The sequence below is a fragment of the Molothrus aeneus genome, chromosome 1 (assembly GCF_037042795.1).
Source record: "Molothrus aeneus isolate 106 chromosome 1, BPBGC_Maene_1.0, whole genome shotgun sequence".
Classification (NCBI taxonomy): Eukaryota; Metazoa; Chordata; class Aves; order Passeriformes; family Icteridae; genus Molothrus; species Molothrus aeneus.
Genome location: NC_089646.1, coordinates 45,452,402 through 45,479,129, shown reverse-complemented (window position 1 = coordinate 45,479,129; position 26,728 = coordinate 45,452,402). Strand labels below are relative to the sequence as shown.

At 39.6% G+C, this 26,728-nt stretch overlaps 1 protein-coding gene across 2 annotated transcripts in view; it reads left to right on the top strand.

The window, feature by feature from the left end:
• Nucleotides 1-26,728, top strand: part of TRAK1 (trafficking kinesin protein 1) — a 125,757-nt gene that overhangs the window by 28,038 nt on the left and 70,991 nt on the right. For both annotated transcript variants that reach the window (XM_066556178.1, XM_066556169.1), the window contains one exon: nt 17,325-17,617. The gene's annotated coding sequence lies outside the window, so the exon portion shown is untranslated. Of the gene's footprint in view, nt 1-17,324; nt 17,618-26,728 lie in introns of those variants that run through there.

Sequence of the window (26,728 nt, the reverse complement as noted above, 5' to 3'; positions counted from 1 at the left end):
ATCATACTGTTAGTTTGGAAGGAGCTAGGGATTTTAACTGTACAAGAAAAAAATTTATCTGGTGTAGGTGGTGTTGATATTATTCTGAGTCTTCCTAAAAATATAGTCCTTAATGCAATCACCATTTATGACATGTAATTGTACTTACAGATCTGTAATTTCATAACTGGCAAATTTAGTTTGGGAAGTAATGTTATGAAAGGAAGAGTGTTGTCCTCCATGTGAACAGCTGAAATACCTCAACATCCTGACAAAACCAGAGTAAGAAGGACACCTTCATGTTCAAAAACTTCCTTAAACTGATGGTGAATGTTTCACTACTTAAGTTCTCAGTGAACAAAGAACTGCTTTGAACCATGTAGATTAAGGGAGGAATAAGAGTCAGAACAAGACTTTTAGTGGTTGCTTGCAGAGTTTTTGCTGTCACAACACAAGAACCATGTTGTTAATCCTTTTTAAATAAGTCACAGTATTCTTCTGTGGTAGCACTGAGTGGTAGAAGTTGCAGAAGTTTGTGATCTTCACAGGGAGGACAGTTTTGTGTATGAAATTTCTAAGTCTTGCTTTTTCTGTGTCTTTCTGAGAGACAGCAAGTTCTTTTGAATTATAAAATCACAAATACAGAGTTTGTAAGTGACTGGGTAGTTTTGGTGTTCAAGCACTCTTTCTACTTCATAAAGTGCCATTAAAATTATTGTCCCTTCTCAAGACTTGATGAAAACATGCTTTGCATGTTTTTGGTGACCAACTGGCCTTTGATTCTGTAGCTCAGGGCTTTGGGTAATAAAGGATTTCATGTGCATTTTTCTGCAGTGATCACAGCATGCAGTGAAGCAGCAAAACCCACAATGCAGGTATCCATACAGATGTGACTTGGGCAAGTCTGAAACCTGTCTGCTTTAATCCCCTGTCTGCTTTATTACTGTTTTATAGCAGGAAAAAAAACTTTGAATGTGGAGAGCCTTCTACTTGCTTACAGAATGTTACATGTGCTATTACATGTTCATTCTGAAGACTTCCACAGAAACAATCATGGAAGACTGCTGAATTGCAAAGCAGTATACATTTAAGTGCGTTAAGTTCAAATTATCAATATGATTCTAACACATTTAGATTTTACAGTATGTATTGCTTATAATGCAAACCCCTCAGCTTTCTGCAATTGCTTGTAAAATATCTGTCACCTGGGGAAAAAAAAAGTGTTCTGTCTGTGGTGGTCATGGGTGGGCATGCAGTGAAGGCTTCCCTACCTCAGCAATTGTTCTTTAGTCTGCCTTTTCAGTCTCTCTTTTAATCAGCCTGAGCTGTGGAGCTGTTACTAAGCTTGCAGAAATGTTTTCCGCTGATAATGTGCATGTCTTGTAGTTGAGAAGTTATTTTTAGCAGTCTGGTGAGACTCTGAGAGTCACTGAGGGACGGAGCCCTGGCAGAGATCTGGAAAAGGGAGCTGCTTGCCAATGGATTGGAATGGGAGAGGGGAAAATAGTACCTTTCATTCCCAATCATCTTTTTCTGGTTTTGACTACATTGTTCTTTCCTGGTAACTTGCAAAGAAAAGGCACGTTTCCCAGGTTTGTGTTTGGCTGGGAATAATCTCTGTGTTACTGAGGTAAAATTGGTAGAATTGCATGAGTGGAAACTTCCATTTTCACTATGATGATTTTCAAGGGCTGCCTGGATCTCAACAGACACCTTCTAACTAGAGTGAATCTGAGAGGTGCTGCTCTTCACTCTGCCATAGTGGAAAGGCTCTGAACTGAGACAGTTTGTATGAAGTCAGAGTTATATTAATCTGTTCTCTGCATTTGCTAATGTACTGGGCTTTTCCTGACTGTGTACTTATAGTACCCAAGAAAAGTTAATCCAGACAACAGTGCCACTGAAAAAGCGAATTATTTTAAGTCATGGAACCTTTAATTTGACCATAATACTCAGCTACAAGCAGATTTTAATGTTTAAAATTTAGTAAAACTTCTGAGAGGCTCAATTTGACCTATTTTATTCATAGAACTATTATGTAAAAAGATTGCTGAGGAAGAAAAAATAGCAGAAAGCACAAGAGGGTCCACCAGTGTACATGCTTATGTGCTGAAAGCTGCTGTTTTTTCCAGATGGCAGAATAGCTAGTGGGACTCACCTAAGTAAATTGCTGTGCTTTTCCTCCCTTCCAGCTTTTTCTTACTTTTAATGTTTTGTTTTAGTGCCATAATCAAAGGTCACTCCCAGTCTTTCAGTCTCCACATGCATGGCTGAGTGAATGCGTTTTTCTTTCATGTTTATCTTTGCAAAGAAAATCTGTGGGTGGAGAATTTAACATGGGATTCCGAGTGCTTTGGGACTTCTCTAAATGACATACCTGGGAATGCTGCCACATAGCAGACATGTTTCAGTGATGTGTATTTCACTGGTGTAGGACACCAAAGATGAAGTAAGGTAGGCTGTGACAATTGCTACTGAAAGTGTTCATAAAGTAACACTCTATGCAAGAGAAGGTCTGCAGGCATGCTGAAGAGCATCCTTCTTTCTTATTACTATTTTGGGGTAGGTTTTACATGTTCCACCTTACTATTTCTTTATACTGGAGTAGTATCATTTACCTGATATGAAAAAACTTCACCCTTTCTTATTGGAAAATAACTTTGAGAGACAGATATTTGTCTGTGTTTCTTCAGACCAGTCAGGATGGGTTCATGCTGAATGTCATCTCTCTTTGTTTTGACTGGTAGGCATTGGTCTTGCTTACAGTATTGTGTGATGGCCAACTTCTGTGCTATATGTGCAGTTGTGTGGATTTTTTGAGGCTTCATCCAGTTGTGTACTAGAGTGTCTATATTGTCTGTATAGGATGTTTGTGGGAAAGTTTTGCATATGGCACTTCAGTTTTGTTGAGTTGGATATTTTCTGCCCACTGTCAGTTAGAACATGTGATGTACTCTGGATAATTTGCAAACTTGCTTAGCTGAAGTTCAGTTTTGTTTTTACAGCTATTTGTAATTCGTCTGAAGAGCACAGGCCATAATGGTTAAAACCCGGTGCCTATGGTGATGTCCCTTGTCTTGTAGCAAAAGGGATTGATGATGAATCCAAACTGTACTATGGTAGCTAAACATGAAATATTTGGTTTTAAAGACTTTTTGGCATGTGTGTCTCTGCTGAGGCTGATGATTGTGCTGAATAACATAAAAATGATGTGGTCAGTGTCCTCTCTAGTTGCCTTTAATTTTGTGTGAATGTCCAAGCAGCACTGTGCAGCTCTATTACCTGCATGCATGTTTGGATCAAGGGTAGAGCATGCTCAAATTCCCTTCCTGCTTTCATTTGTAGGAATATACACTGCCACTGTGCACTAATGCACATTCCGCATTGTTTTGACCTGATTTGTAAATAGATGTATAAATTCAAAGAACTGAGCACAATAGATTCATATCTCTTCAGTGACGTAGTTGTGACGCTTGACTGCAAAATCAAGCTTCTTATTGAATGAGAATAAACTTGTACAAGGAGAAAGAGGAAGAATCTGTCAGAACTGAGAAACCTTCACCTAAACACCCTCCAGTAAGTCACAAATGCACTGCAGCAGCAAGAAAATAGTAGGCTTTCTTCTAGCTGTGTGTTTGAGGTTTGTGTGGTTTCTTAATTGCACTATAAATTGATATCTCTGTACATGGCCCTTTGAAAATTAACAGCTTTGTTATTCAGTGCATTCAGGAATGAACACAACATAAAGATTGAGGAAGAATGGAAATGGCATTATTATGGAAAAGTTTTTTGAGAACTTGAGAAAAAAACGAAACCTACCAAAAACCCCAAACTGTACTGCCAGTTCTTAAGTGATCTGTTGTCTGTGTCTGGACTTGTTTTACATTGTTCTTTCCTACCTCACTGTAGATTTAGCATAAATTATCAGAAATCAGTGGGAGCTGTAAAACACCCTTCTATTCCGTATCAACATGACTGTATGAACACTAATTTAGCAGTAGGATTCTGTGGGAGACCATATTGGGTGTATGCTGTGATGTTTGCTTGGAGTTTCACGGTCTGTTCTGGCAGAACCGGTCTCTTCTCTGACCCATCTGGCATACTGTGCAAGTGATCTTAGCCTAGAAAGTTGTGGATCCAAGTCAAGCTGCTGACCTTTTCCTCCTGCTTATTAATAAACTTCCCTATTTCTCCTGCAGTCAATGTATGGAGCGAGGCTGGGGAAGAGCATTTCAGCAGCGTCTGGCCCTGCCAAGGAGGCAGCAGCGTGCCTTTCTCGGGTTGCACAGAGACACTTGGGGCTGGGGCTGTGCCGGCATCTGCTGTGGGTGTCGGTACCTGGGGAGTCTGCACGGAGCAGCAGCTTTGAAGAAAGGGCACAAGTGGTGGAACTGCAAACCTACCACAGAAATCTATTAAAAGAGAGAGAGGTCAAGGAAGGTTCTGGTGCAACTTGTTGCTGCCAACACATTCACCCCAGAGGGGCTGTGCTAGACTGACTGCTCCTTGAAAGCTGGCTGCCTTTCTAAACTGTAGGACAGTGGCTTATTTTGGCCTTGACCTGTCAGTTGCTGGTGTTGGTGATGATGGAAGTTTACAAGGGTATTACTGCTAGGATTCAGTCATGGGAAACTTGTCTGTGCTTCCTGTTTTGGCCATGGAGATTCCAACCTAATGATGAATATCAATAGAGTGTTTTTATTCAATAATGTAAATGAGGTATATACATTCTATTTATTCTTCCTCTTCTGTTTCCATGGCGAGGGACAGGTGTGTGAAAACTGAGTCATGGGACCTTACAGAGACATTAAAGTGCAGAAAAGAGAAATGTAATACTGTAAAGAGAAGGTTTTATAGTGATGGCAGAATGTTTCACTGAGAAGAACAGAAAATGGTTTGTGGTGGAAATTGAGGGTCTTGCTGAGCCCTGTGTTTGGTGCAGGTGAATAAACAGTGCATTTCTGAAAAGCAGAAGTGCATTTCTGGATCCAGAACAGCAAGGGATGTAAGGATGGTCTAGTGTAGCCACATCTCTACCATACACTAGGAATAGCTACAATATTTAATTCCATGTATCCTGGTAAAGGAAATACTGCAATTTTCACTTTAGAACACAGTCTTGTCTTTTGCTTGAACTGCTGCATGAAATGTCTGGACTGCTATGTTCCTCTGACCAAAGACATGACCAAGACTTTGTTAAACAAAAGCTGAAACTTATTTGCATGGGGCAAGTGATAGCTCAGAGATCTTTGCCATCATTGGGCATACTTTTTGATGTTATTTCAGCAGTTCTTACTGAAAATTATGTTGAGCCCAAACCCCCAGGCAGATAGACTATAATATTTCACCTTGCTTATGCTTAAAGCATGACTAAATTTAAATCAAAAGCTTTTCTACATGAACTGTAAAACAGGTTAAGTAGATTGAGTTCATTTCAGGGAAGTCAATGCCTACACAGAATATAAAAGTATTTTTCTAAAATTTCTCTCTTTTATTAATGTGATATGCAGTCCTTTCTACACAAGTCCTTTTTTTCCTTCTGCCACATTAAGTTTCAAGGAATTGCTCTCCAGGCCTTCTTCAATAGCAAGGAAAGCTTCATATTCTCTCTTGACAGTAAAAGAGATGTGATAAAGCTTTGAGGTCTGCTGTAAGCACATACTGGACAGAGAACTGAAAATTAATGAAGGCTTAAGTAATGAAATTGAGGGTGTGCTGTCTCCAAGCACTTTTTAATGTTACTGGCTTCAGTTGTCAAATCTTGGCTTGTTTTTAACTTTTTTTAGCTCAAATAAGAGTTTATATATCAAACGAGCAACATACACAGGGAATTTAAGAGTAGGTAGAGAGATCTGTTCCTTTCAGGAAATCATGTGTTTATATTAAGCATTGTACTTGTAGGCCTTGCTTTCCATTCTACCTGTAGCTCTTGAAATCTGAATCTTCCACAACTCCATTGGCAGAAGCTCATTTCTTCATGCACAAACAAAAAATGTGAGTCTTTCAATTAGACAGACTATTACTTTGACTTTAGTGATACTTTCCTATGATCTCAAAATGTATCATCATCTTCAAATATAACCATGGGTACTTAAAACTCATGTTCCAGTCTTATTACAGTTATTTTGAAAAAACTGGCTATCGGGAATGATAACTTCCCTTGTGCTAGAGTATGTATGAGTCAAGGGAAATGAATTCTAATTGTGGTTCTGAGGCTGATAGGACCACTGCTCTGCCAAGTTAGGTCATGAAAAAACATTTTGAAGGAAGACATTTCTAGGCATCATAATACTTGTTTTGAGAGAGGCTTTCTTTTAAACTGCAGATGGGCAACATTAGTGATTTTTAAAATATTTTTCAACTGAATAAAGAAGTGCTTCAAATGCTGAGCGTTCCAACCTTGTAAAGCTACATGTTGTTCTCTGCAGTTTTACATTTAGCAGGGCTCTATGATATTTCACTGAATTAGTTCAATTCCTTTTATTGCCCAAGCAAGGGTTGCTTTTGATACTGTAGTGAAAAGTTCCACTTTCAGAGAAATTTCAGTCTTGCACACAAAGAATAAAATCCTTAACATATAGGAAAAAGGTTTATCTAAGAACTGTTCTCCTTGTGGAAAGCTGGCTGGGTTGCTTGCCTGAAGCTGTTGGTAGACTCTGAATGCTTTCTGACTGGGTGCTAAGATACAAATAAGTCAGAAGGTATGCTGATAAGTGGGGAACTGAGTTGGCTGATGGTAGAGCAGGTCAGCTTGTCTAGTCCACTTACAGTAGTTTTCAGTCTCAACAGAGAATTCCAGTTGAGCAGGAGCTGTCAGGGGCAGTTTGGTTCAGTGCTCTCTTACTGCCTGTGCCATGAATCTGCTAAGTGAGGTTCAGTGTCCAGGACTATCTGTTGTGTGTTTTGGAGAACATGTACATGCACACAGGAATTTATCTAAGGACAGCTTCAGAAAGTGCCTTGTCTAATGGTTATCACAACTATTTTCCAAAGTCAGTTTCCAAATGGTCTGGAACCATTTGATCCATCTGCACTGAGTGAATCCAAATTTCTGGTTTTGTGGTTCTTTGGGGAAAGCCACAATGCAGGATTTCAGCTTCAGTCTGTATCTAAGTAAGATAGTCTGCAAATGAAGCAAAAACTGAGCTTGTATTGTATTTAATATGTATTTATACCCCCTAGCTTAAGCTCTTGTGTAGTTCTCCCCTGTAAGGAGACTTTTTTTCTCTTTTGTTTTGTTTGGGGTTGGTGTTTTTGTGTGTGTGTGTATAAAGACTGTTTCACAGTTTTGCCCTTACCATCTTCATGTTAATGCCCTTGAATTCTAAAAAACTCTGTTTTAAAATCTTTGCTTGTATGACTTTGACTTTAATGGCACTAAGCCATGGATAATTGGCTCAGTTTCCTAAAATTCCACAGCCTGTTGTTAGGATAAACATTTCTAGGTTCCCAAGAACACAGACACATGTATATGGTAATATACTGATTATACAGAGCAACTTTTAAAACAACAAAATCTTATTTTCCTATTTTATTCTTGGTGCTTTCACACAAGCATCAGAAGCAGAAAAATGAGTTGACAGAAGTCATTTAAGATTTTTAAACTACTACATTCAAGATTTTCAAACTACAATGTAGCCTTTTGAGAAGGGCTGTGAAATGTTTTGTTTTTTTTTTCTGTAGCCATTAGCCCCAAGAGGAGCTGGTAGGGAAACAGTCATGCATGGAATGGTGTGTGTTGAGATGCACCCTCATTAGTCAGGGACACGTCTCAGTTGCTGGGAAGGCCATGTGACCAAGGCTTTGGTATAAGGCCCTGGATTGCTGGTTGTTCAGGAACTTGTGTTCTTGTTGTGTCACTCCCCAACAATGGTACATAAAGGGGCTTGTAAGGTTCAGATATCACCAAGTGTTGGAGCTGTGGCTTTATCTGGGCTGAAAAGGGCTGTGATCTGCATTACCCCCAGCCCAGAGCTTTACGGAAGGGCTATAATTATAGAGCTTGTGACAGAGCTGTGTTCAGCTCACTCGTGTCCTCTCAAACATAACAGTGTACGGTTGAAAGCATCGTTCCATACACACCTCATCAGAGATGGCAAAAGATAATGGATATGAGGCCCAGGGATATTAACAGCCAGTTAAGAAATTGGGGGATAATCTCTGAGAAACTTTGCACGTTCAGGATTGTAAGGCAACCTTGAGGAGTGGTGGAGGCTCTCACTGGATTGTGCCAGTTGCTCGAGCACGTGGGGAGGTTTGCTGCCAGGGAGTGAGGCAGGGCCAGTGATGCTAGTGAGCCAAAGCAGATCGACTTAGCATCTTACTCAGAGCAGGAATTGGTGGTCTGACTGTTCTTGGAGGTAAGCTTCCCAGTAGTTGTCTCTGAAATTGCTTATAGCAGCAACAGGATATTTAAATGTCTTAATTTCTGGGAACAAAAAAAAAAAGAAAAGGATGTTCCTACTCAGCAGGTGGGGGTTTGATTGTTTGATTTGTTTGTTGGTCTTATTTTTTAATCACCTTTTAATACAATTATTCAACTCCAAAGCAATCAACTCAATCTGAAAATAAATGGATAAGGACACAGGAGTTGCAGTGTGTGGGTTTTGAGTTTTTTGAGTTCTGTGCTTGTTTTGTTGGGGTTTTTATAGGGCAGTTTGCGAAGAATTTCATTCTTCTTATCCCTGCTCTCACTGACTGTGTGCAATAAGAAACAGTAAAGAAAAGCAGCAGTCTTGTGTTACATGAGATTTTGTGCAAATATTTTCCAAAGGTCAGCTATTGAAATTTGGAATAATGGCACTTTTTTCCAATCCTGTAAATCGGTATTTTTTAAAATTTAAAGTGTACCAAGTCCATGTAGACTCTTCAAAGTCATTGCAGAGGGTGAGAAATGAGAAATTCCTCCTGTAACAGGAGAAGAACAATAGTAATGCAAAACAAGATTAAAATTTCCCCCTCTCCCCCAGGTTTTAAACCATGATAAATATTTGGTTTGAGCCAGTCTATTCTTTTGTTTAGAGTTACTTGACTAAAACTCTTGGCCCTGACTTGCTGGCAATTAGTTGTATTGTGTTTTTGATTAAACAGTAGTGTAGTGGTGGTGGGAAACCAACATACTAGCATGGTCTTTTGGCTGTTTTCCCCTGCTCTTTAGCGTTGCCCTGAGGAACAGAGTATGGCTGGGCTGGCTCATCAGGGATTTAGCTTGGAATGGGAATAGATTTTAATTCGAATTTAATATCTTTACCTTCTGCCTGCTGTCTTAGGCCCAGCATTTTTCAGTGAGTTCTTCGGGGGTTTGGATTTGTTTCCCCTGTACAAGTAGCTAGTTCATGTTTGTGTAGTGCATTTGTGACTCCCTGCACTGCTTCTGGGCAAGTGCTCCCACTGCTCCTTGCTCTGGATGGGAAGTGAGCTCAGCACTCAGGAACAAGGACAGTGGTGTTACCTCTGCAGTTCAGAGTTTGTGGTGATCAACAGCTCTCCCCAACTATCAGAAAAGCTGTACCCAAAACTCTCATTTGAAAGCCTTTGATGTTTGTGGAGAAGTAAAGAAGTGGGGAGTTCCATTCTCTTGTGTTGCTTAAATAAAGAGAACTTTTCATATTTTTGTTATCACTGTTCCCACCCATATTATTTGAGGACCTGGTTTGCTGTTAATGTAGTCATTCTCCCCATACCTGACCTCTGACAAGTCTTTGATACCTGCCTTTTTTGAAGTGGTACAAGGAGATACGCTGGCAGAGATGGTGTTTATGTACCAAAACTCATGGTCTTGTATTCTAGCTTGTGTGTTCACTGTTTTGAGTCTGGAGTCCATGCTAAATATACCAGCAGCTAATCCAAAATTATTAGGTGGGGTTTTTTTGTTTTGTTTTGCTTCTTTTTAAGTCATAAGATCTTATTCTTATCTTCAGCAAGTATTGGTCCATGCCTTTTGCACCCATCTTGTAGTGATCTACCTCACTGAGCACCTTGCACACACGTGTGTGTGAAAAGAAAGTACATGTTTGGGGTGTTTATACTTTGCATTGCCATACCTCTGAGCTTTGTTTTCTTTTTCCTGAATTCCTTGTTTGCCTGCACCTGCAGCTCTCATACACTGTGCCTTAGTGGTGGGGGTGGTTGAACAGCTTTCCCTTTGCAAGGCAGGTACACGGCTGAAAATCTCCCAGCCAGGAGCACGAGGTGTTGCAGGAAAGGGAATGCACCATTTACATTTTTGCAGTTTTGTTTGTTCACTGACAGAGGGGTATGGTGGGGAGAGCATGGTTTTTGGCCTATATTTAATAAAAGGAGAGAGAGCTGTAAAAAGCTCCCGGTGTAATGTGAGCCTTACAGAAGGAAGAGCTATTTATAGATCCCTGCAATATTTGCCTGAAGGAACTTGAGAGCAGAGTGGGGCAGTGTTACATAAAGCTGGGTGAGAGCACACTTGTGCCCTCACAGCTGTGAAGGTCAAACCCAGGGCTTGTCTTACAGTAGGCTTCTACTCTCCCTTGCCCTGAGGGGAGAAGAGACTGATGGGCTTCTTCTGAAGGCCAAATCCTAGTGGTGAGAAACTTTGGTTTGTGGAGAGCAGTGGTGTGGTTTTCTTTTAAGAGGCTTATTATTTGTGATGTTTTCATTTCCTTGTTTTTTGAGAAAACATGACTGACTCGATTGATAACTTAATTGTCAAATAAAGCTAAACAAGGTCACAGCAGCAGCTCTGGGTGCCTTGAGAGTGAGATTTCAAGCTGTACATGGTTATATTATGGTTTAAGGAGCTTTTTGGTTATTGCTGCTATTCTGTCTTTTATTCTCATGTGGTGACTTTTTTATTCAAAATGACATTACCATGCCACTGGCAGTTAACCAGGTATTGTTCTAGTTTTGGATGTCTTCATCAGCTTAGTACTTGATCGTTAAGAGGCTTTATAAAAGTGATTTTAGAAACCCTTCAGATCTTTGACTTGAGAACATTTTTTTATAGTTTCACAGGCAGAAAGCCTTTCTTCAGGAGGCATGTACCTTGAGAAGATCCTTCATAGCGTGTGGCATTAACATTGGGTGTTGATACTTTTCTGAAAGATTGCATTTGGCTAGGTCAAAGCATTCCTAACTCCACTATGAAGCAGAAAAAAATCCAAAACTAACAAAAACTGTGGAATATGATTTGAATGTACTATAAAGCTAGGAAACTTAAGCAAGAAGTTTGATTAAAAGGACCTTGACTGCCTTTAAAACATTGGATAAGGGTGTAGTCTGGACTTGTCCAAGATGTTTGTCCCTTTAGTTTTTACTGTAAAATTATTGGAGCTCTTGTAACATAAGAAATGAAGAATTATGTCAAGTGTTTGAAAGTAAATAAGGTGCTTCTCACATTCTATCACTCATCTATGATGCCTAGACTCTTTTTGTCCCTTGAGTTAGGGGTTTTAACTAAGTAGTCAGCATTCTGCATGTTCAAAAGGCAGCTTCTGAGCAGAAGCTAACCCCCATGGTTTATAAGAGGGTATATAGCACATAATTAAAACAACTCAGTAAATAATTTGGGACCATATTCAGCCTTTATCTAAAAGTTAAACAGTGAATGTTTATGTGTGTGTGTGTGTAAAAGCCAGACCTTCTAGAAAGGGTTATTTCTTCAAGGTCTGGCAACATGTATTTAAATGGAAGAAGGCATTTTGACTGGATTTTGAACCCACCCACTTAGTGAAGAAATTTTTTTAAATTAAAAAAGGCAAAATTTACAGATTCAAAATGTGCGTTATGAAAGAAACAAGAATTTGGATACTTTTAGCAATTCTAAGTTGCTTCAGTCGATTATTTTCCCAAACAAGGGTAGGTGAGCATATTAATCTTGTTACATACGAGTCAGACATATAAAGACATACAGAGCTTTGATTTGCTTCAGTGTCTACATGGAGCATTTTGCATCTGAAAAATTTTTTAGGTGGGAGGTAGATAAGAACCTTGAGGATTCTTTTTAAACAGCTTAGTAAAACTTACCAGACTTAGTTTAAAACAGAGGTGCTTAGTAGATTTATAGCGTGATGCACAAAACAAGGAAGGATATTTCTGGTGGGACTCTTTCAAGTACATAAAAGGGTGGAATTTGCACATTCTAAAACCCTCTGAAGGGTTTAAGCATCAGTTAGTACTTAGTAAATGAGAATTAGTGAATTAGTAAGTGAGAATACAGGATCAGGGCTCTGAAGCTCCAGGTGGATGTGAAGAGTAGAAAGCTCTCTCAATCCCTTGATGTCTTGTGGTTCTGTCTAAATTAGCTAATACTTTGGTCAGTAGGGGTGAGTAACTAGATCAAAACCCTGAACCTTCATCAATCTTCATTGCTGATTTGAAGGGGTTACTTTAAATTACCTTGGGCTGAATGTCCCCTCTTACCCATGCAGTTTGAAGCTTCTTGAAGGATAAAATTTAATAGGTACATGCCAGATGACTTGTCAATGATGTAGCCCATGGGGCTACTTGAAGTTTCATGTCCCTGTGAGACAGCAAGTACCATTTGAAGTGCATCTTGCAGCAGAGTTTTCAGATTCTTACTCAAAGGGAATTGATTGTTCATATGTACCAGAGCTGTCATGCAAAACCAGCCAGCTCACAGTAAATGGTTTTGCTTCTTCTCTAAACCCAACAGCATAGTTGAATTACATATGAGAGTATGCATAGCAAAAGGATGACCTGGAAGATTTTAGTCAGATGTTCTGGAAAGATATTTTTTCCCTCTGTTAAGGAAGTATTTCTTTAAATTGGCAGATGTTCAGAGTGTCCCAGTTGCCATTTTAAACTATTGAATAAAAGTAGTATTGAATCACAAAATCTGAGCTGGATAATTAAACGTGGTTCAAAGCTTAATAATCACCAAAGGGTGCAGCATGTGGCTCTGGAGTAGCACGTTTCCAGATGTTTTGTGACTACAGTAAATTGCTGTTGCTACAACCCAAGATGGTGGTAAGAATAATGTTGCAAAGTTATGGATAACTTACTCGGCTTTGCTGGGCTCTAGGTAAGCACATATCTCTATGGCTGAATATCTCTGTATCTTTTTCTGCTTTTGCTGGAGGAAGAAAGATTACTTAAAGTCATTTGAGTGTTTAGATTCAGAGCTAAGTTGTGTTTAGTGCTGAATGCAGAAAAGCTTCATCTCAAATGGCAGTGAAAAAGCAAGTGGTTTATTTTATTTGCTTGTATGTGAAATTTGTGATGTATGAAACTCAACCTTTTCACCACAAAACACACTGCAAAGAAAATGTGTGAACTGCTTTGCCTAGATAACTGGCAAAGCTGGAGTTTTTTATTTTTTTATTTTTTTATTTTTTTTATGTGGAACACATTGCTGACTAATCACAGCTCAGTTCCTGACTTGCCTTTTGGAATCTGGGCTGCCACAGGTACACTGCAGTCAGTACCCCCCAGTGAACTTCTTCATCAAGTCTTGGTTACGTTGCAGCATTGCAGTCATAGTCTGATCTATTGTGTGGATGTACTATTAGATTGCAGAGGTGTTGGCTGTATGTAGAATTTAAGGTCTTGATATAGTAATCTGCCAGTACTCTGTTTTAGGCATTCATTGTGTTAGACCAAAATCTGGGCATTCTTCAGAGGTGGTGTGCGGGAGCAAGTCTTTGTGCTTGTTGATCCCTCTAACAAAGTGCAAGGTTGGAATGATTGCCTTTCAACAAACAACTGACATATTAGGTTTTTTTTCAGAGTAGAATGACCTTTGTTAAAAAGATATAGATGATAAACTTTAGGCAATCTTGCTCTTTCAGCAAACAGTTTTACACTGAAGGATTTTGTTCAAACATTCAAAATTAAATATTTCTTTAGTTCCACATCTGTCTATTAGCCTCAAACTTTCATTGTATTTAGACTGGGAGAAATGGCACAATACAGCCAATGGTCCAATATAGCTTTTACCGTACTGAGGCAAAAGCTGAATTATGTCATATTAGGTAGGAGTTACTTAAATCCTATATGCAGGCTTCTGTTGAAAAGAAATTGGTTGAATTTTCATTAAGAACAGTTATAATCTGATTTACAAAGTCTGCACTTGTTTGGATGTCAGATTAGGTACAAAACTACAATTATTATTTCTATCCTCATTTGTATCTCAGAAGGAGTGAATACCAAGGAGTTCAATAACAATTTGTACCATCACCTTTACAAATATTGTATGTGCAGGTGACATTCACTAAAGAATAATATTAATATTGTGTATTTTCTGGGGACAGTAACTACCATGTTCATTTCTCTTTATAGCTGTTTTGACAATCTGGTAAATAGTGTTCAGTTGCAGTTTGTTTTTATTTTCTGCAATAGGAAGACTTATATAGAAGTTTAAAGGACAAGTGTGTGCTGCCTGGATTAGGTGGCAACACTTGCCTTGCAAGAGATGCCATGCAGACAATGCCTTTGTAGGTTTTAGTAAGGAAACTGAAGATATTTAATAAGTGTGAAAGGAAGCAGACACACACATTTATGCTGGCTTTCTTTCCTCCATGATACAAGGTTTTAAGATCAAGGCAAATTCTCTTCCTGAAACCTGAACTTGACTTTCTCCTGTAGATGCTCCATGTGTTTCTGTAATAGACTAGGCAAACTGTTGTGAATTTTGGGAGGTTTAGCTTTTGCTCCTTCCTTGTACTTTCAAGCTTATTTTCCTTAAGTTTCCATAATTGCCAGCAGTGAAACTGTTCGTGTGTAGGAAGAGCATTGATGACTTTTGTTTCTGGATGTGTATCTTTATTTACTCTTAACAGAGCCGAGGGTTGGGGTGGACCTTACAGGAGGTGGAGAACTGGTTCCGTGGTACCTCAGTGGAGTGAATGTTAAGAGGTGAAACTCATTCAACACAAACTTCTTATGCAAATTGGAATGTTATGTTCTGGACAAAAGTTTTTGGATGAGGATTGTGTGGGAGAGAGTCAGAAATGGTAGTCAGGTATGTCAGATGTTGGATGCCATTTGTTCAGCAAAGTTACAAGATCTTAAATTCCTGGAACTCACTAGAAGGCTGCAGACAAATCCCACCTTGGTTATCAGTGTTATTTCATTCAGGAGTGGTGTTTTCTTACTGGCTTCCTGAGGTTGCTAAGGCAGGGCCTGGGAAGGAGGGGAGAGGAGGGCAAGGAAGGCTGAAAAGTGCTGTTGGAGCTTTTAGTTATTTAATCCTAGTCAAGGCCTTGTTTATAATAACAGACTTATCTAACAGTTTCCCAAAACAAATGTAATTCACAGATGTGTGGCAGCAGCTAGGGCAAAATTGAGCCCATCTAATCAGTCAGTCTGTGCATTTCCAGTACTTTTTCTTGTTTATAGCTTAAACTGTTTCTATCTTCAGTGTAGAGGGGAAAAATAAGATTTGCATTTTGATTCCAACTTCATTTGAGCAACTGATTTTTAATATCAGTAATCTCCCTCTAGTTATTTCTAAGGAGCCACTTGAAAGGGGACCATTTACAAAGTAATCAGTACAAGTAACCCCATTGTTCTTTTCAGTATGTACTGTGATAGTGCAGGAATAATGGATGCTCTGCAGGGGAACCATAACACTTTCTGTTAAAGCACTCGAGTGAAATTTTCTCTTCCTGCAGCTGCCACACTAGAGTATAATTTTTATTAGTGTATGTTATAAATTTATCATGTGATTTAGTGTGTTCCCTTAGCTCTTACGGTCCTTACAAAATACGATTTTTGAGTCTCTGAGTGTGAGAAGTATTTCCAGGTTAAATAATACCATGCAGGAATATAAATGTATGTAATTGAGGAAAACTTAATGAAATGTTATTTTGTGTGTAGGGGTTTTTTCCCAAGACTTAATATTGCCCATCTGTTTACTAGTTACGGTGTTCTGATTTCAGTACAAATGTATCCTTGTTTAGACCCTCTGAAAGGGGGAGAGAATTTTGCTTTTTTGTTCTTATACCCATGCTGAAGGTGAAAAACAGGTAGAGAAAAACGGTGCTGGTGCAGTGTTCCAGCTTTGTTGCAAGACTTTTCTGGAGCTTACTCCCAGAAGGTCTAAACACCTGATCTTTGTCTTGACAGTTTAAAGACTGGTATTTGAGTCTTGCAGGGAGTTTCTAGAAATACTGTCATGTTTTGTTGGAGCAATAATGTTATTGGCTGGGAATGCCAGAAAACAAGTTGCCGAAATACTGAGTGTAACTTTAACAGCAAAATACGATTATCTGGACATGTTCCAGAGATTAGAGAGAGCCTTTTTCACATAGAAATTTCAAGACAAGTGTTGTTCTGGTTCTCAGTGAAGCACCGAACATAGCATGTTGCTGCACTTGCATATGGACTTACATCACACCTGCTCTTGCGTTTTCTTGCTGTTTGTCTTCCTGTTTTTCTTATGTTGTCTGGGTGTTCCTGTGTGTCTTGTTCTTCAGCAGCTGCTTATGTGTTGTAGCTATTATATATATAAAGTCTTTCAAGTCTTTTCCCAAGTCTGTTTTTCTGCAATCCCATGATAATATTTTCTTTTCCTAGTAGGGAGAATTTGCATCTTTCCTTACACTGCTGATAACCAAAAGCAGTACCATGTGCCTTTAGCTCCTTACACAAAATGTTTGCTTAAGTTTTGGGAGAAATGTGCTTATTCTTCATTCCTTCTGTGGCCAATTCCATCTTGCTGGGAACATCAGTATCTAGCGTGGAGGGACTTTGTTCCCAGTTTGAGGCTGAGGCACTGGGGAGCAGCAGTGTGGTCAGTCCTTTAACCCAGGGTAACTTGAGTTTTGTTTTCTGTGTTTTCTGTAAAGGGCGCTAGAGGTGCCAGCTGCCAGTCTGTCAGTGAGGAGCTGGGTGTACAGTGGAGATGAAAGTCTAGTACAGTTATAGTATAAACTTCTAATAATTGCTGTTTTGTTTGCTATCAGTTGATTTCAAATTATGGTGTTATTAAAGTTCCAGGTGTTATTAAGTCAACCAGGGATGTGCAGCCTGTCTGTATGACCTGGCTCATACAGATGCTGGGTTACACAAAACTTTGACCTGGCTGACATGAGAGAAAGTTGATGAATGAGCCAAGGTGAATGGACTGTGCTTACTGCAAGTTGGGATTGGCAAAAATACGGATGTTTAATCAGCTGTTAGTAAAAAACACAGTACAAGGACTGACACTTTGCTACTGAGCAAGGTGCAGAGTGCACACCACTGGGCAAAGTGCAGAGATAGGCAGCTGCTCTGTGAAGAGTGTAGGGGTTTCAGTATTTGCTGAATTTGTCAGGTTAAACTAATGTTTAAGAAAAAAGAAAACCATCTTTCCTGGTATACACTGTTTGGAATGGCTTGAATTGACCATTTGTTCCTTTTGTGTTCTGCAGACTTCTTGAAGCCAGCTCTAGCGAAGACAAGGAGTTCCATCTGTGCCAGCCAGCCCCGGTCTCCAGTGCTGGTCCCCCTGATGGCACATTGTACGAGCCTGTGAAACCTGCCAAGCTGGACGCCACAGCTTTGCACGACTGCACTTTGGCCGCCACCGTGCCTCCCTCGGAGCTGTCGAGCCATGCAGTCCTAGCCCGCGACACAGGCATTCACGAGGAGCACTATGTAAGCGAAGGCGTGGAAGATGATGTGCCAGACTGCAGAGAGTACAGAGATGCCTGCACCATTACTGGTAAGCAGTCAAATCCTTTACCTTGGTGAGCATGTATGTGGTGGTGTAGAGTTAAGCTTCTGTTCTTAAGCTCTTGGTGGGGTATCTGCTTCATGGATGGTGTTATCGCTGTTCTGCACAATTTTTCTTCTTTAAATGATTTCCCGGGCACCAGGATTTTCAATGACAGCACTTTGTAATATTTAAGGTCCTTGCGAATTGGCCAGACCAATGACAGCTGTGAAACCAGGTTTGCAATGCAATTTTTTGTATTTATGTACTAAGGAAATTGAACCATTTGAAATTTTGTTTGGAAAATAACAAAGGTCAGAGATGAGGATAAGGAAACACTGCACCTTAAAGTTTATGGAATGCTTGTCCTAATGTTCAGCATAATTTAGAATTCCATCTTTGTATGAAAATTGCTTTCTCATATGAAGAATGTGAGAAATAGGGATGGGAGAAATAGGATCTAACATTTTTACTGTACATATTTTTGCTTTTCAAACCCATTTCATTTTTTCACATTTGTTCTGGAACAGTAGAAGTTAATGTATATGGAATAGCTTCTTCTGCATGCCTTATGAAAGGTTGAACACCCTGTTATAGATTCACACAAATAAATGGAATATGTATTGAAGTATGGTATTTTAAACAGAACTGGAATCTTAGTGCTGTGGTCAGCTGACCCATTTTTTTGTGTTTGAATAATCACTGTAACTCAGTTTAGTCATGGTTATGGCCATGAAATGACAGGCAGCTTTCATTCCAAGTCTGTGGTTTGTTGGCTGAGCTGTGAGGCTTCTCTTAGCCTAATGTGACCTTGGGAGTTCTAAGTCCGTTTGGGAATATTTGAGGACTTAGCTGAGTTTTTAGAAGGGAGAAATGAGATGTCTGAGAAAAACAGCAATAAGACTAAGACCATTCTAATTGGCAGCCAGATACTTTTATCCTGAGTTACTGTCAGCCCTTTCTAGAATTGTCCTTAAATCAGAGAACTAGCTAATGGTGACTGTCAGCAGCTGCTTTAAGCATGCCTTAGCTTAGATCAGCCCAACAGCTGTGTAGTTACTAAGGGCTGATATTCTGAAAAAAGAAAAAGAAAATAGAAAGAAGGGCAGAGGTGCTCTCAAGTGCACCCTGATTTCTGTGGGAAGGCAAGCAGCAGTATTAACACTGGAGTCACTTTGTCAGGTATGCATCTACATAAAATAAGTATTTTGTTTAAATAAGCAAACTTACTTGCCATCCTTCCTTCCTTGTTTTCATGGATTTAGAGCTTCTTAACTGGTTAGTTCAAAAATGGTCATCCTTTTGACTTCCATGTAGTTAGGTAGACTAGAAACTGCTCATTATATAAATGCATTCTGGGTAATATAATTCTGTTTTCCAGGCCCCTTGTAGAAAGATCTTGCAATCTGTTCTGCTGGTTGTGGCTCGTCTCCCCTTCAGCCCCTCTCCCCCCTCCCCTGTTAACCTTGTTTTTCTGTTTCTGACAACAAGCCAGGACAACCAACTTCTTTCATGAATCAAGATGCCTTCTTGATTATGGTTTCTTGAAAGGCAAGACAAACTCACTTTTTAACATTTAAAAAGTTTTTATTAAATGGAGGCCAGCACATGTTCTTGCTACTTCACATTCCTTCAAGCCTGATGTAGTTTCTGAATCTCTTTCTTCTTGCTTATCTGTCAGCCAAGTGTTGTTTACAGATTGGTCCTCAATTGCTTTTTAAGATGGATTTGCTATTCTGCGGTGTCAGATTTGTACTATTTGTGACCTGAGGAGAACATGATGTGGCTTACAGTAGAAATAGCAGTGGTTTTCTTGATTGTTTGGTTATCCAGGGGCTTTTTTTGTTGTTTATGGATTTTTTGAGTTTCAGCTTTTTGTTGTGCATTTTGAAGGTGTTGGAGGGCATAGGCTGGAAGTAAGGAAGCCCATTCTGATTGTGCTAAGCATATATTCTTGGATATAGGGTTGGCTTAAACATTTCTTGTCTCCAAACCATCTCAGAATTGGGCTTGAACAGATTGAACAGATTTCTGTGGGAGTGCAACTAGAGGTGTTTTAGGCAACTGGTCTGGATAGAATCCTTGCTGTGCTTTTGTGTCAGAGAGGAGGTGAGGATTACTTTTTAGTTAGGTCACACCTCTCTAATTGTCCTACTGTGCAATTCTGTTGGCATAACAGAGGCAATAAGCACTATATGGCTGGATCCAGGTGACAGAAGCAGTGTGGTGAAAAATTTCCTTGAGCCAGTGTCTGAGAGAGAACAGCACCCTATAAGCGCCTTTCCCACTGAATTTTATACTAAAGCACCATCCAAAGCTCATAGGTGCTCTAAGTGAAGCTTTATGCAGGTAAATGCATTTGAATCTGTGCTGACTTCAGCACAGAAGGGCAGATGAAATAGGATAGTTAATCCTTGAAAAAAATTGTTTGTGAATGTTTTAAGAGTATTCATAATTTTTATTATGAAAAATAATAACACATACTTTGTGTATGGTGGAGCACATACTCTTTAAACACTAAACCTGAAAATTGACTCAGTAGAGGTTGTAATAGATTTTTTGGTTTGTAATATTTCATTCTAGGTTTTGTTAGCAAGATTTAGGAGAAAAGTTCAATGTCATCTGACTTCAAATTTTCTATTGATTATGGAGCTCCTGCAGGTAAATGGGCAGGAGACTCAAGCCCTGAGGTTGGTGGACAGTAGGGCAGCACTGTATGGAAGTGGCATGGTGCTGCTACATGTGGGAGGCACCTTTCGTGTCCTAGTTGGTTTTTTTTTTTTTCCTTTTAACTTTTCTTTTTCTTGCTGCTCTCATCTTATGAGAGTGTAGAGATAGGAATACGGATGTAGCACCATCTAGTGTTCTTTTTGCTAGAAAGGGAGTGGAAATGCTTTTCAAGGTCTGTCTGTCTTTTCTGTAATTGCAGTGCAGATCTAAATACTGTCAGTCAGCTGTTCATGAAAACAGCAACTGGAGTTGGGGGCTTTCTTCTCTAACACCACCACCACAAACACCACCATCCCCATCCCATTTTTTGTAGAGCAGGAAGGGCTGTAATCTTGACATGAAAAAGCAGAGTATCTCTGAAGTGGTCAGTAGTCCCAATTTATGAATTACAAAAGCCTCTTAGTCTGATTGCCTTTTTCTTATCTGTTACCTACTGTCTGACAAATCCTGTCCCTTTGGAAATGGGGAGTACAGTGGGGACGGAAGTCAAATATCACTGGATATTACTCTTGTGATAGCTGTCTGACTGCCAGAATATTTTTGTGAGGCTTTTTGATTTTTTTTTTCTCTTAAAATATGCTTAACACAGAATCCTTAGACATCTTCAGTAAGTTAACTTTGTCTGGTTTTGCATGTCTGAATACTCACAATTTGCATTGATTTTGGTATGCTCTACTTTGTAATTCAATAGCTAACTGCTTAATATGCCATGTAGGTTTCCTTCATCCTTCTCTGGAAACAGTGAGAATGAATGGACTGTAATTTAAATTTCCCAGCTCCTTCATTAGTTTGCATAATTCATTTGTTCATTGTACTAATTACTCTTACAAAACACATGTAGGAATGTGTTTTCTGGCTGTTCAGGACAATTTCCTGAGGGCTGTTGAGTTATTGGGAAATGCTCTGTGGTAATAACCTGTTCTGTGTCTTTGTTTGCAAGTAGCACAAGTAAGTTTTGGTTTGGTTTTTTTTTTTTTTTTAATTCCTAAAAACAAAGTTACTTTACTGGAGGGGTCAAACAAAATGTTTTTTTTTTTCTCAGCAGGAAGGTGTCAGTGAGAAGAGTTGGTATTGTTTGACCTTCCTTGTGGGTTGTGTAACTTGCACGTTACTGCAGTGACTGCAGTGGAAGGAGTCATAACACCCAGTGAAACCAACTTTCTCTTACTGTCAAGTCTCATTCACACAATCTCCTAGCAATGTTTGGGTGCAGAAAGTTTTCTCTGGGTTTTCATTCTATCTCTATCTTTATTCATACTTTAAATATGTTCCCATACGAAAGAGATTCTGTTCTCTTACACTAAATTACCATCTTCATGGCAGCATCAGCCCATTTTGATAACTGACTGATCCTACAGATAACTGGTCTTGTTCTGACCATTTCTTTATGTAATCACTTTATTTTAAAGGATATACTTAGGGCCCACAGAATTTCCATTCCATTGTATGTGTGCCCGCCCCCAAGATAGGTGTTTTTGTGTTGAAAGGCTGAATTTCTATTCCTTCTGTTTCAAGTGTGATAAAGCATGATTACTCTAAATTAACTCCATAGGGGTTTAGGTATTACAGGTTGTTGTGAGACTGCTTTACTGTTGTTATGCAGGTGATGGGGAGAATGCTGTACCTGTGGCTGTCCTGTTCTGGGTATGTGAGTTACCACCAGGCGCAATGTGCTTGCTATTCTGAGACTGTTCAACAGGGTGCTCTAGTTGATTTTAGTACCTGTTACAGGCCTGCTGGTTGACTTCTAAGCTTTAAATGGTTTAAAAAGTATTGATAAAATATTAACAGTTTTGAATTGCTTCCCGTTATTTGAATCTCTCTGAGTTCTGTTGGGGTTACCTTTCTCTTTTACTGTTGTGGCTACATTTCTCTTTTAGTGGAGCATAACTTGCTCTAGAATTTGCTTCTTTTTCTGCTCCTAGTTTGGGGTGGGACTTCCACATTTTTCTCAGTTTTATCAATATGAGAGGTGTTAAATGCTGCTTGATGGAGCTGGAACTCAAGCAGAGAGTATAAGAAAGGATCTGCTGTGTTGGACCAGCCAGCTCAGGACTGTGTTTCTGACTCCAGAAACTGCAGGTACTGGTATGGAGATCACGTACTCAGCCACTCTCAGTAGTCTACTCTCAGCATAAGTACCCCCATCATGCAGAGCTATTTAGTGTTGGAACCTGTCCATAGCTTTTCTTAACTGGATCTGCTGATTGTTTTACCCTGGAAGTTCATGGCTGCTACTCCTGTGTGCAGTGACACTGATCTTGAAGTTTCTGTCAGTATTTGTCCTAGTTGTGCAGGATTTTGGTGAATATCAGTTCTTCTTTCCCCTTATGAAGTTATCTTCATGATTTTGAAAAACCTTCATCTTTTTTACACCCCTGTCTACTCCTCTCCCAGCTGTCTTGGTCTCTCATTTAAATAAAGCTATGAGAATGTTGATCCTCTCCTCAGCCCATTTACTTGATTGTAAGTTATTGTCACCAGTCTCATCCTGTAAGCTTGGTCTAGTTTTAGTTTTTTCTCCCTCTTTCCTGATGCTTCTCTAAGCAGCAATTTCTAAATTCTGAACAATCTACCTTTCTCTAAAGCATTCTGAAAATGCCAGTCCTGTTAACATGAGATAGCTCCTTTGGCATTACTAGAACAATTTTATGAGTCTGACTATTACTGTCTAGCATACTCTGACAAAATGATCTTATTCTCTGTGCATCATTGCCTCTATTTTGAATTTTATGTCTGGCTTTTGATAGGTTCTCAGTCAACTTCATGCAGATTCTTCCCCCCTGCCCCCCAAATATCCTCCCACAGTTGCTTTCCAGCTCTTATCCTTTTCAAGTTACCTGGTGGTTTTTTCTGATTCCTCTCCTGTGTCAGGTTGTCACACTACCTCTTAATCTGTATCTTGGTCATATGTTTTTATTTTATCAAGGATTGTCTTTTTATGGTTTGATGGCATTTCGTTCGTTGGTATTCCCTTAAGCAGAATTCTGCTGTGCTGTCTTACTTATTTATGCTTTCTAATATGATCCATGTTTTTTAGTGTAAACTGTCAATTCTGAAGTCACTATGAAAGCAACTGTTGGAATTACAAGTCCAGTGTGACATTTTTAAAGGCATTCTTCTTAGATTTCCCTTGTTTTGAGAAGCAGTTACTGTTCCTAATTAAGTACTTTATTCAAAGTAGGGGTGCATGAAAGCAGTAAATGTTGATCATTGTTCTGGGTTTGTTCTTTGGAGAAAGTACTGAAGGCAAGTGCCTAGTAGATTTTTGTTGTTGTTGTTGTTTTTTTGTTGTTGTTTGCATTTTTTGTTTTCCTGTTGTGGTGCAATGAATAGTGAGGAAGACTGAATAGCTACGTTTGATTATTGGTGCGTTTAGATATGTGAAAATAGCTTTCATTCCATAATTTAGTTCCATAACACATGAAGTCCATAACACATGAAGTTCAGCTTTACCTTTCTCCCTCAATGTATGTGTGTATGTCCATAATGAAGCAACACATTTTTCACTGAAAGTAAGCATCTGTAAAGAGCAAGCTACATAAGATTTAATTCTCATGTTTTGCTTGTGATGCTGTGAAAGCTTTGACAGCCGTTGTTTAGTGGCTGGCACATTTTGTAGCTGGGCTGAACAACAAGGAAAAGCAGGACAATTGCTTTTCAGGGTTTTCATACTCAGTGATTTATCAATGGGGTTTTGAGACATTTGCAGTCTCTCTTGGCAGCTGGAAGATCCTAATGGTTAATGAATATGTTTATTCTCACTGCTGCTGAACAGTGCGTTGCCAGCATGCCTTTGGTATGTGAATAGCTTTTGTTCTTAGTCTAAAAGAATAGCCATGGTGGCAGAGTTTCCTTTTATTTTCTGTTTAATGTAAAAATCATGACTGTGGGTGCATTTATCTACAGGGAGAAATATTTCCATACCTTAATTTAAAGCAAAGTTCATTTAATTGTATGACATTGTGTACTGTAGGGTCCTAATACTTTAATGGACCGAACCACCAAATCTGTCTCAGGTTTTATTTGTAACAGGAATGTGTATGTAGGATGGAACCAAAGCAGGGAGAGTTCAGCCTGATAAACAATGGCATTCCTCACATTGGAACTGTGGAGTTTCATCTTCATTAGCTTTGACATTCTCAACTTTATCCTAGTCTTTAGCTGGTGTGTTTGGCCAAGCCGAAAAGAGGTTGGCATGGAATCTTTTGTTTTCCTGTGGAAGCCAGGATTTTGTGCAGTTTTTTCCATGTTCAGAGGCAGAAGAACCACTGCTTAAACACCTTTGGTTAAAAGTGTGCCAGAACTTGCAATTTCAAATCATGTCATGCCATACCAGTCAAGTTACAGAAGCTGCTATGGCTGTTTGAGGAGTCTGAGTTTGAGGTATGAGACAGCTTTCATGTTGAAGGGCTTTACTTCCAGATGTTTGGCTTTGCAGCCAGTAGTGAGACTTCAGATGTGTAAGGATGCTAAGGCTATCTTTCCCTTTGGACAAGTCAGTGAATTGGATTTTATTTTTTTTCTTTCCCCGAGAAGCTAACTACTTGCTTTACATTGAAACATATGTCTTGAATTCAGCAGTATTATTTGAAAGACTTCAGTACAGTTTCAGTACATTCTGGGCGTCCTGGAACTGACATTGAATAGGAATATGGTAATTCCTGGGGTTTTGCCTATTGCTCTGTACATATACATGTAATTATTAAATAATGCTCAGGAAATACTTGTAATTGTAGACCTCAGTCAATACATAATGACTGTGTCTTTGTGGGCCTATAAGAACTCAAATAATGGATGACTACAGGCCATGTTTTCCTCTTCAATAGTGTAGGTAGCAGCCTAATTGTGTGGTAGAACTTTCTTCCCTCTGCTTTTAATTTTTATGTGGATCTCTTTGTAGTGATAATGATGAGTTCATTCCATCACTGTCTAAATAGACAGAAAGCATGGGGAAGATGAGGCTATTGGGCTGTTACAAGCAGTAAGGAAATATCTGCTGGAAAAAACATTTATAGAGAGACCATCCTTCTTGCTTCCATCATTGGAATATGGTTAGGCTTGTAGGTCTTCTGAAAAAGGAGACTGCTAATGTTGATCTAGATTAGGTGGCTAATCTCTGTGTCACAGGGAGCAAAATTAGGAGTCAAAATCTTCTGGTATTTGTCATGGAATAGCCTCAAGTTGATGAACTTCAATTTCTTGTGTTACATGTGGCTGGACTTTAGCCTCCATGCTGTAGCCCTTGTCTGCAGAGAACCTTGCTTTTACTTAACTAGGATGGCGCCAGTACTGGAAGTGACCCTATGCATGTATTGTGTGCTTTTTGTTCTTTGGGATTGTTACTTATTGACTGTCCATTCTCAAAGATTTAAAACAGAGGAACTTAAAAAACTCAGAGCTAAGTGTCAAGGGTGAGTGTAATATGTGTGTGGGAAATAGGATAGGACTGAAAACCAAAGAGAGGAGTATGTGGTCCCACAAAGTAATGTAGTAGATTTCTTTATTCTTCCAGCTTTCTTCAGAGTTTCCTTGTTTCTCTTGTCTCTTTTTGTTACTGTGCTTGTATCTACTTCTGTTTCCTCAGCTGCCTCAAAAGGTAGTGACAAGTTCCGATGTTTTAGTTCTTTTAAAAGAAGATCAAGATTTGCCTGAGAGTGCTACTGAGGCATATTTTGTTTTTTTCTTTTGTTTGTTTGCTTTGTTTGTGTTTAAGAAGGAGAGGATATTTAGGCTGCCCCTTTCTGGCTATAGGCTGAGCACTAGCTGCTGGGGTTTGATGTGGTGGAGTTTCCTGGAAGATAGTCGGGGTAGGCATGTGATACAACCCAATGACCAAAGCTTGTGTTTTGAAGGTTGGCAAGCAGCCCAGCACTTCCCTTAGGTCATACCCAGAGTGGAGTTGTTTTGCTGCACACCCTACTTTTGTTCAGCAGTTGTTTCCCTCTGCTCAGAGGAGGCATTTCTGGGTAGCACAGCCACTTAGTGCTGTTTGCAAGGTGTTGGCTTCCATCAGAACTGCAACTCAGGGGCACTGTGCTGTGGTAATGATACTCTCTCTGGGTGGTTTTCTTGTGGTCTTTTCTGTCATGACTTGTGTGTTCTGGCACACCCCTTCTTGATCAGAGCCCTGACCCTAGCATGGTTCCTGGCAGGGCTGGGTTTGTGAGTGATTGTTTTTTCCACTTGCAGGAGTGGACTGAAAGCAGGAAACTGGCTGGCAACATGTCCTGTGGGATTTGAGGGTTCGGGTAGTAAGGCAGTGCTGCCGGCAGGTGGCAGTTTGTCCTGCCGGCAGGTGGCAGTTTGTCCTGCCGGCAGGTGGCAGTTTGTCCTGCCGGCAGGTTCTCTGGAGACCTGGGAGTGCTTTTAACCTTGTGGGGGGGAGCT